Source organism: Epinephelus moara, chromosome 10 (assembly GCF_006386435.1).
Source record: "Epinephelus moara isolate mb chromosome 10, YSFRI_EMoa_1.0, whole genome shotgun sequence".
Classification (NCBI taxonomy): domain Eukaryota; kingdom Metazoa; phylum Chordata; class Actinopteri; order Perciformes; family Serranidae; genus Epinephelus; species Epinephelus moara.
This window is the reverse complement of record NC_065515.1, coordinates 45,283,352-45,292,575: the sequence shown is the minus strand read 5'-3', so window position 1 is coordinate 45,292,575 and position 9,224 is coordinate 45,283,352.

The window sequence follows — 9,224 nt, the reverse complement described above, 5'->3', positions numbered from 1 at the left end:
AAAGGGTTTTTTGGGGAGAGTTTTTCCTTATCCGCTGTGAAGGACAGAGGGATGTCGTATGCTGTAAAGCCCTGTGAGGCAAATTGTGATTTGTGATATTGGGCTTTATAAATAAAACTGATTGATTGATTGATTGATTGATTGATTGATTGACAACAAGAACATCGGTGGACTTGTTGTCACTGGTCTCAGCTGTCCAAAAATCAGTGCACAATAGTTCCATGGTAGATGAAGTGCAGATGTTCTCAAGAGGAGCTTGTGTGTCTGGTTCAGGAGTCTTCCCTAACATGCACCTCTGGCAGTGTTTTACATGCCTCACAATATTCTTCTCCATGCTCACCCAGAAAAAACGTTCACTGGCCAGTTCTCGAACGGCCCTGGTGACTGGCTGCATCGTGAACACCATTGAAGATTTGTTGTTTCATGCACTCAGGTATGACAAACTGGGAGATCTTCTTGTTTATTTCATAGTCCCTCTTCACTCTATAGAGAATCCCATTGCACACTTTTAATTTCTCTTGGTGCTTCAACAGCCTGAGTATGCAGCTTGACTCAGCTGCTCTCTCATGATGGTTTGGCCTCCTGCGCTGTTGAACATAGAAGAGGACTCTGCTCACTGCAGCATCTTGCTGCTGTAGATTACGCAATTGACTGTATGGGATAACACTGGAGGTGTATTTTTCAGGCCTCCACCTTCCCAGGGTCTGTCTGCACGCCCACCTCAGAAATGTCATGTCTGAGAAACTTAACAGAGCCTTCTCAGAAAGTAGCACTTCTTTGGTGCCAACTTGAGGTTATGATTCTTCATTCTTCTTCAAGAGAAGACCATCTCCAGACGCTCGAGTACTATTTGATCATTTGAGCCAAATACCATGAGATCGTCCAAGTAGCACAAGAGGTTGGTGAAATTCTTATTTCCAAAGATGGAGAGCATCATCTGCATGAATGTTGCCAGGCAATTAGACAGACCTTGAGGCATCTGTTTGTACTCATGCAGGCTGAGAGGGGAAGAAAAGGCAGTGTACCTTTTGTGGTCTTTGTGCAAAGGCACATTGTAAAACCCAGAGGTAAGGTCCATGGAGGCAAAGAGGACATTTCCCATTTCCCAATTTTCTTCCAGACAAGAACCAGGGGTGATGCATACTCACTGGTGGACTGACGGCTGATCTTCCATCTTATTGAGAGCCGATCTCAGCTTTTCATAGTGGCTTGGCAGCACTCCATGATAAGGCAGACGGAATGGCCTCTCACCCACCAGATGTATCTTGTGCACAAAGTCAGATGCATCACTACAATCCATCTTGTGACGCGAGAAGATCAACTCATGTCTCACAGTGATCTGTAAAAGCCTGTCTCTCCAAAGGTCAGAGATGGCACATGCATCCAGGTCCAAATCTTTTTTTTTCCCAGATATATTTTGGAGCATTTTTAGCCTTTAATTGATAGGACAGTCAAGTGTGAAAGAGGGAGAGAGAGAGGGAGTGACATGCAGCAAAGGGCCACAGGCTGGAGTCGAACCCGGGCCGCTGCGGCAACAGCCTTGTACATGGGGCCTGCTCTATCCACTAAGCCACCGACGCAACATCCAGGTCCAAATCTTATAGACCAAGCTCATCCAATGCTCTCCTGACATCCTTCCTGGACCTTGGTGCTGTAGCATCAGTTATGGATTGAGAGAGAACCTGGATGTGATCAGGCTCAGACAGATCTTATAAGCAATGCTGTTAAGCCTAAGCTTAAAGAAACCAAAACTTGATCCACAATGCGGATTCAAACAAACAGTTTTTATTGTCCAAGTCCATGGGTGAGGAGAGGGGAAAAAACTCAGGGCTGGGGAAACTTCCAGGGAGGAAAAGGTGGCTGGCAGAGCGTGGCAGAAAACGGAACTGAGGATATGGCAGGGCACTGAGGACAAAGAAACAGAGACACAGGTTAGCAAAAAATCAGGTTGGTTCCAAGATTGAAAGTGCAAGTCCAAAAAACACAGCAACAAAGGGCCGAGCTGGTTACCGCAGACGGATAATCAACGAACTGGCGATGAGTGGAGAATGAGACCAGGTATTTGTGCTGCAGCAGAGGTGAGTGGCAATCAGCGGAGATACACACAATGGACTGACAGACATGGGCTTGAGTTGAGAGACGTGAAACGTGGGATGGATCTTCATGTTAGGAGGTAAGGTGAGTCATACTGCAGTGGGGTTGATGACCTTCTCAATAGGGAATGGACCAATAAAACGGGGCGTCAAATTTGCGGGATTCTGTACGGAGGGGGATATTCCTGGTGGATAACCAAACTGACTGACCTTGTTGGTAAAGGGGTGCGGGTCTCCGGTGTTGGTTGGCATGCTGTTGGGCTGTTTCCTGGGCTTGAAGCAGTGCCTCGCGGGTCTCGGACCAGATCTTTTTGCAGAGTTGGATGTGATCTTGAACGGAGGGGACTGCAATGGAGACTTCGTGAGAGGGAAACAGAGGAGGTTGGTAACCGAGAGAGGCTTGGAAAGGTGAAATACCTGTGGCTGAACTGGGGAGACTGTTGTGGGAGTACTCCACCCAGGGCAGATGGGAACTCCAGGTAGTAGGGTTCTTCTCAGCCACACAACGAAGGGCGGTTTCCAGGACCTGATTGGCTCTTTCCGACTGTCCATTGGATTGCGGGTGGAAACCTGAAGACAGGCTAGCTGTGGCCCCCAATGCCTTGCAGAAATCTCTCCAAACTTGAGAGACAAACTGGGGGCCACGGTCAGACACAATATCATGGGGGATGCCATGTAAACGCACAACATGTTCAGTTAGTAGATTAGCAGTTTCAGTGGCCGAAGGCAGCTTTTGCAGGGCAATGAAATGAGTGGCTTTGGAAAAGCGGTCGATAATGGTGAGAATTACTTCTTTACCTTTGGACGGGGGAAGTCCAGTCACAAAATCCAAAGCGATGTTGGACCAGGGACAACTTGGAACAGGTAGGGGGTTGAGAAGACCAGCAGAGGCTTGATGGGATGCCTTGCTTCGGGCGCAGGTGGTGCAGGCCGCCACAAAGTTACGGGTGTGCTGGTCCAGACTGGGCCACCAGAAATGTCTCTTCAGGAGGGCAATGATTCTGTTTGCCCCAGGGTGGCAGGCAAACCGGGAAGCGTGGCCCCAGTCCAAAACCTGGGAGCGCACCGAATCTGGGACAAAAAGGAGGTCAGCAGGGCCATTGCCAGGATCCGGTTGGGTTCGCTGTGCATCCCTCACGGCCTTCTCGATCCCCCACGAGAGCTGAGCAATGATACGACCAGCAGGCAAAATGGTATTGGGAGAGGCCTCGTCATCACCAGAGGAATAGAGCCGTGAGAGAGCATCTGGTTTGACGTTTCTAGAGCCGGGGTGAAAAGTCAGAGTGAAGTCAAAACGACTAAAAAACAGAGCCCACCGGGCTTGCCTGGAATTCAGTCTCTTGGTTGACTGAATGTACGAGAGGTTCTTATGGTCCGTCCAGACTAGGAATGGCTTCTCGGCTCCCTCCAACCAGTGCCTCCATTCTTCCAGAGCCAGCTTCATGGCTAACAGCTCCCGATTGCCCACATCATAATTGTGCTCTGCAGGGGAGAGACGTCGGGAGAAAAAGGCACAGGGATGTAGACGATTATCAGGACAAATATACTGTGAAAGAACAGCCCCCACCCCCGAGTCAGAAGCATCGACTTCAACGATGAACTGTCTTGTGGGGTCTGGCTGAATGAGTACTGGAGCAGAGGTGAAAAGCTGTTTTAGCTTACAGAAAGCTTGGTGTGCCTCAGGTGACCAACAGAACTGCACTTTAACAGAAGTGAGTCTGGTGAGAGGAGAAGCAACCTTACTATAGTCCCTGATAAAGCATCTGTAGAAGTGAGCGAACCCCAGGAACCGCTGCAATTCCTTGCGGGTCTTCGGAATGGGCCACTCCTCCACTGCTGTGATCTTGCTGGGATCCGCCATCACTTTACCACTCTGAACAATATACCCCAGAAAAGAGACAGACTGAACATGAAATTCACATTTCTCACTCTTCACAAAAGCTTGTTTTCCAGGAGACGTGTGAGTACTTGGTGGACATGCGAGACATGCTCCTCTTCTGACTTGGAGAAGATTAAAATGTCGTCCAAATAAACAAACACAAACAGATTCAGGAAGTCTCTGAGCACATCATTGATGAGGCACTGAAAAACTGCAGGAGCATTAGTAAGCCCAAACGGCATGACCAGATATTCAAAGTGCCCCAGGGGAGTATTAAAGGCGGTCTTCCATTCATCTCCCTCTCTAACCCGGACTAGATGGTAAGCATTCCGGAGATCTAGCTTAGTGAAAACCTTGGCACCAATCAGAGGATCGAAGGCCGAGTCAATGAGGGGAAGGGGGTACTTGTTCTTAATGGTAATATTGTTGAGGCCCCGGAAATCAATGCAGGGTCTGAGGGACTTATCTTTCTTATCAACCAAAAAAAACCCTGCCCCTAGTGGCGAAGTAGAGGGTCGTATGATGCCAGCAGCAAGGGAGTCAGATATGTACTTTTCCATGGCCTCCCTCTCCGGTCGAGACAGATTGTAAAGACGACCGGAGGGGAGAGGGGCACCGGGCAACAGGTCAATAGTGCAAGACCGGAGGGGAGAGGGGCACCGGGCAACAGGTCAATAGTGCAATCATACGGACGGTGAGGTGGTAATGACAGTGCTTTTTCCTTACTGAAAACTTCTCTTAGGTCGTGGTAGTCTGGGGGGACATTGGACAGGTTAGGCTCAAATGGCTCGGATACCGGCTGTTTGTCTCCTCCTGTAGGTGGCAAAGCAGATTTCAAACACAGAGCATGACAGAAAGGACTCCATCCAATAATTTTGCCTTGTGACCAGTTTATGTGTGGGTTATGCTTCTTGAGCCAAGGGTATTCGAGGACTAATGGAGTTTGAGGTGCAGTTATGACAAGGAAGGTGAGGACTTCACGATGGTTACCAGAGAGAATGAGTGTGAGTTACCTGAGCAAACTCAGTACCGTTGAGCGCCAGGGCCGGAATGGACTTTTCCAGGGTTGTCAACTCGCATCTAAGATGTTGTGCCACTTGTTGGTCGATCAGACTGTCCTCAGCTCCAGAATCGATAAATGCTTGAACCGGTTGAACCAAATTGCCAACACACAGAGAGGCCGGGACCTGCAGTCGAGAGGCTGAGGGGGAATGGTGGCTCGCCAGTACCCCCATCCTTACTGGCGAGCCCTGTCTTTTGGGCGAAGAGGACAGGTAGAGACAAAATGACCAACTTGGGCACAGTATAAGCACTCACCAGCACGACGCCTGCGGAGGCACTCTTCGTTTGTTAATTTGGCTCTGCCTAGCTGCATAGGCTCTTCCTCCGCAGGGTGAGCTGGGGGGAGCGAGCGCGCGGCGGTCTGTGTTGGTCGTGCCATAGGAGGGGAACTGGAACAGTTGCTTGGAGGATTAGGGAAGCGGGATGCCATCTCCTGGTGCCGCTCACACAGGCGAATGTCCAATCTGGTAGCGAGAGAAACCACAGCTAACAGATCGTTAGGGTCATCACGAGCAGCTAGCTCGTCCTTGAGTTGTTCATTTAGCCCCTTAATGAAAACCCCCCGGAGAGCAGCGTTGTTCCACTGAGAATCCGCAGCTAAAGTCCAAAATTCTATGGAGTAATCTGCTATAGACCTTGTGCCTTGACGTAGATTCAGCAAGTGAGTAGCAGCATTACCATGGTGGCTGGGGTGGTCAAAAACTGTCTTCAACCTGGTCTCAAAATCATCATAGGATAGTGTATCAAACGTCACACAGGAGCTAGTAGCCTCTGCCCATGCCAACGCTCTGCCTCTCAGCAACCCCAAAACATAGTGAGTCTTTGACGAAGCAGTTGCAAAAGATATTGGGCGCTGAGAAAAAACTAGCCCACACTGTAGTAAAAAACCACAACATTTCTCTAGATCCCCACAAAAAGGTTCTGGGTCACTCACGTGAGATTCTTTGGGCTCCTTGCTGGCAGAAGAGGCGGTGGTTGCGAGGATGGACACCTGCCGGGTTAACTCCGAGATGAGAGAAGCTGACTGTGGTCAAACAGGGCCCGGAGAGATTCTTCATGTTTCCCTAATAGAGTTCCTTGAGCTGTCACAGCTTGACGGACTTGATCTGAGGGATCCATGAGTGTGGCCAGTTCGTTCTGTTAAGCCTAAGCTTAAAGAAACCGAAACTGGATCCACAATGCAGATTCAAACAAACAGTTTTTATTGTCCAAGTCCATGGGTGAGGAGAGGGGAAAAAACTCAGGGCTGGGGAAACTTCCAGGGAGGAAAAGGTGGCTGGCAGAGCGTGGCAGAAAACGGAACTGAGGATATGGCAGGGCACTGAGGACAAAGAAACAGAGACACAGGTTAGCAAAAAATCAGGTTGGTTCCAAGATTGAAAGTGCAAGTCCAAAAAACACAGCAACAAAGGGCCGAGCTGGTTACCGCAGACGGATAATCAATGAACTGGCAATGAGTGGAGAATGAGACCAGGTATTTGTGCTGCAGCAGAGGTGAGTGGCAATCAGCGGAGATACAGTTCAGGTGGTGGTGGAGGAGGAGCTGCAGCAGAGAAGTAGGTCAGCCACGCCCAGCCAGTAACAGACAGGGAACAAACCAAAACAAGCAGGGAGGGGAACAGAGAAAAACACACACCCTGCATCCCAACAAATGCAGGGAAACACATCTGCCAGCTTTGTGTTTCTTTTCAGCACAATGGGCTCACTGGTGAGGTTGATGACCTTTATGGGCGGCCATCGATCACCCCACATTGGTGTAATGATCCTACCAACCAAGACTTTTCTGGATCTACATCATGATTGAGGTGGCTCAACAATCACTCTGCTGCAAACTGATATAGGTGCTGAAGCAGGAAACTTACCCAACACAAGATGTCCCTTTTGTGGCTGTAGCGTCACACCGCTGCAACTTCAGTGTGCCAGCCTTGTCAGGCACTGTTTCACCCTTCCACCCAGTGTTGGAGAGAAGAGAGAAAAAGTGGTGACGGTCTTCATCTGTAACACTATTGGGCTCTGACATGAGTCGCCAATAGCTGAATGGGTCCGTGTCTGTGTGAAAGTAAGTGTGGGGTGTGGAGAGTGGGGGTATTAGTGTCAGTGTAATGATGTGAAAGAAGCTGTCTCTGAGCCTGTTTGTCCTGGTTCTGATGGACCTGTAATGCATGCCAGAGGGCAGCAGGACAAACAGGTGTGAAGCAGGATGGGTGCTGTCTCTGATGATTCCCTCAGCTCTGCTGAGGCAGTGGGATGTGTAAATGACCTTCAGGGAGGGGAAGGGGCAGCCGATGATCTTTTGTGCTGTCTTGACCATTCTCTGGAGCCTCTTCCGGTCTGCCTCTGTGCAGTGAGAGAACCATACTGAAATGCAGTATGTTTGAATGCTCTCAATGGTGGAGCGGTAGAAGGGCACCAGCAACTTCTCAGTGACATTTTTCTTTTTGAGCAATCTCAGGAAGTGCAGATTCTGCTGTGCCTTCATGTTGACAGCTGTGGTGTTTGCAGTCCAGGAGAGGTCAGCAGGATACCCTGCCACACTTGCCGTGGGTTGTTGTTGGAAAGGTGTTTTCTATTTCCTGCTGTAGTCGGACTTGGCTTTCCTAATTTCTCTCTTCAGGAGAGCTCTAACAGCACTGTACATATCTTTGTTACCTGACCTGACAGTGTTGCAGTCCTTGAGGAGTGTCTTGATCTTGTTGATCATCCAAGGCTTCTGGTTGGGGAACACCTGATGCCTTTGTCCACTGTGACATTCCCAATACAGAATTTGATGTATGATAGTACAGCCTCTGTGTGTACAGCCAGGTCCTGATGTTCAAAACCTAGCCAACACAAACAGTCTTGAAGCTGAAGAAGTGCATCCTCAGGCCACGTTGTGATGGTCTTAATCAGTGGAGTTGCCCTTCTTCTGAGAGGTGTGTATGTGGGGGTAAGGAGCAGAGATAGGTGGTCTGACAGGCTTAAATGTGGGAGCTGTATGGCTCTGTATGCATGTTTAATGTTCATGTAAACGTGATCTTATGTGTTATTTCCTGTGGTCGAACACTTAACGTGCTGATGGAACCAAGGAAGAACAGACTTTAAGTTTGCCTGATTAAAATCAACAGCAACAATGTGTACGCCATCGGGGTGAGCCTGCTGTAGTTTGTTGATGGTTTGTGACAACAGCGAGAGAACTTTGAGGAAACAGCCCCTGAAGCCAGTTTAACCTACATGTATGAAACTTGGTAGGCTTATGTAACACTCCAGGACCTACAAAAAAGCCTCTTGGAGGCATGCTGTAAACCCAACAGGAAGTCGGCCATTTTGAATTTACTGTGCAATTTTGATGCATTTTTGGCCATTTCCAGGGGTCCTAAATGAACAAAATAGTCCTAGAGATTTCATCCGATCGACTTCAAACCTTGGTGTGTCCCACCCCAAGACCTTGAAGATGAAAAGTTATCAAAAGCTTGAGTTTTCGTCAATGCGTGTGACCGTGGGATGGCGTCAAAGTTAGGGGTCTCGCCACTAAACAGGAAGTAGTTTATAACTCCAGCATACATGGTCCAATCTTGCCGAAACTTCACAGAATTGATGACAGTCCCGCCCTGAACACATCTATATGTCAATAATTAGAGATAAAAATAGCGCCCCCTACTGGCAACTTTAATGTACATCTCCTACAGAATTGACCAGATCCACTTCAAACTTGGTGAAAAAAGTCATAAGACGCTGATGATGCTTTATTGTGGAAACTGTGAGTTTTCGTCGAAAGGCGTGGCCATGGCCTGGCGGCGAACTTTGATGTTTTGCCGTGATGATAAACGTTGCTGTAACTTGACTCCACATGGGAATATCTTGCCTAATCTTCACAGATATGATGACAGTCCAGCCCTGAACACATCTACAGAGGAATTTTGAATCACCGCCATAGCGCCACCTTCTGGCAACAGAAAGCTACTTTATACATTCTTTGATGTCCCGCTTTAGCAGGTTAATCATCATGATGACATAGTTTCTCTAGATGGCATTGCTCTGGCCTCTAGCACTACCGTAAGAAACCTCGGAGTAATATTTGATCAAGATTTGTCTTTTAATTCTCATTTAAAACAAACCTCACGGACTGCATTTTTTCATCTGCGTAATATTGCGAAAATTAGGTCTATCCTGACCCGAAAAGATGCAGAAAAATTGGTCCACGCTTTTGTTAC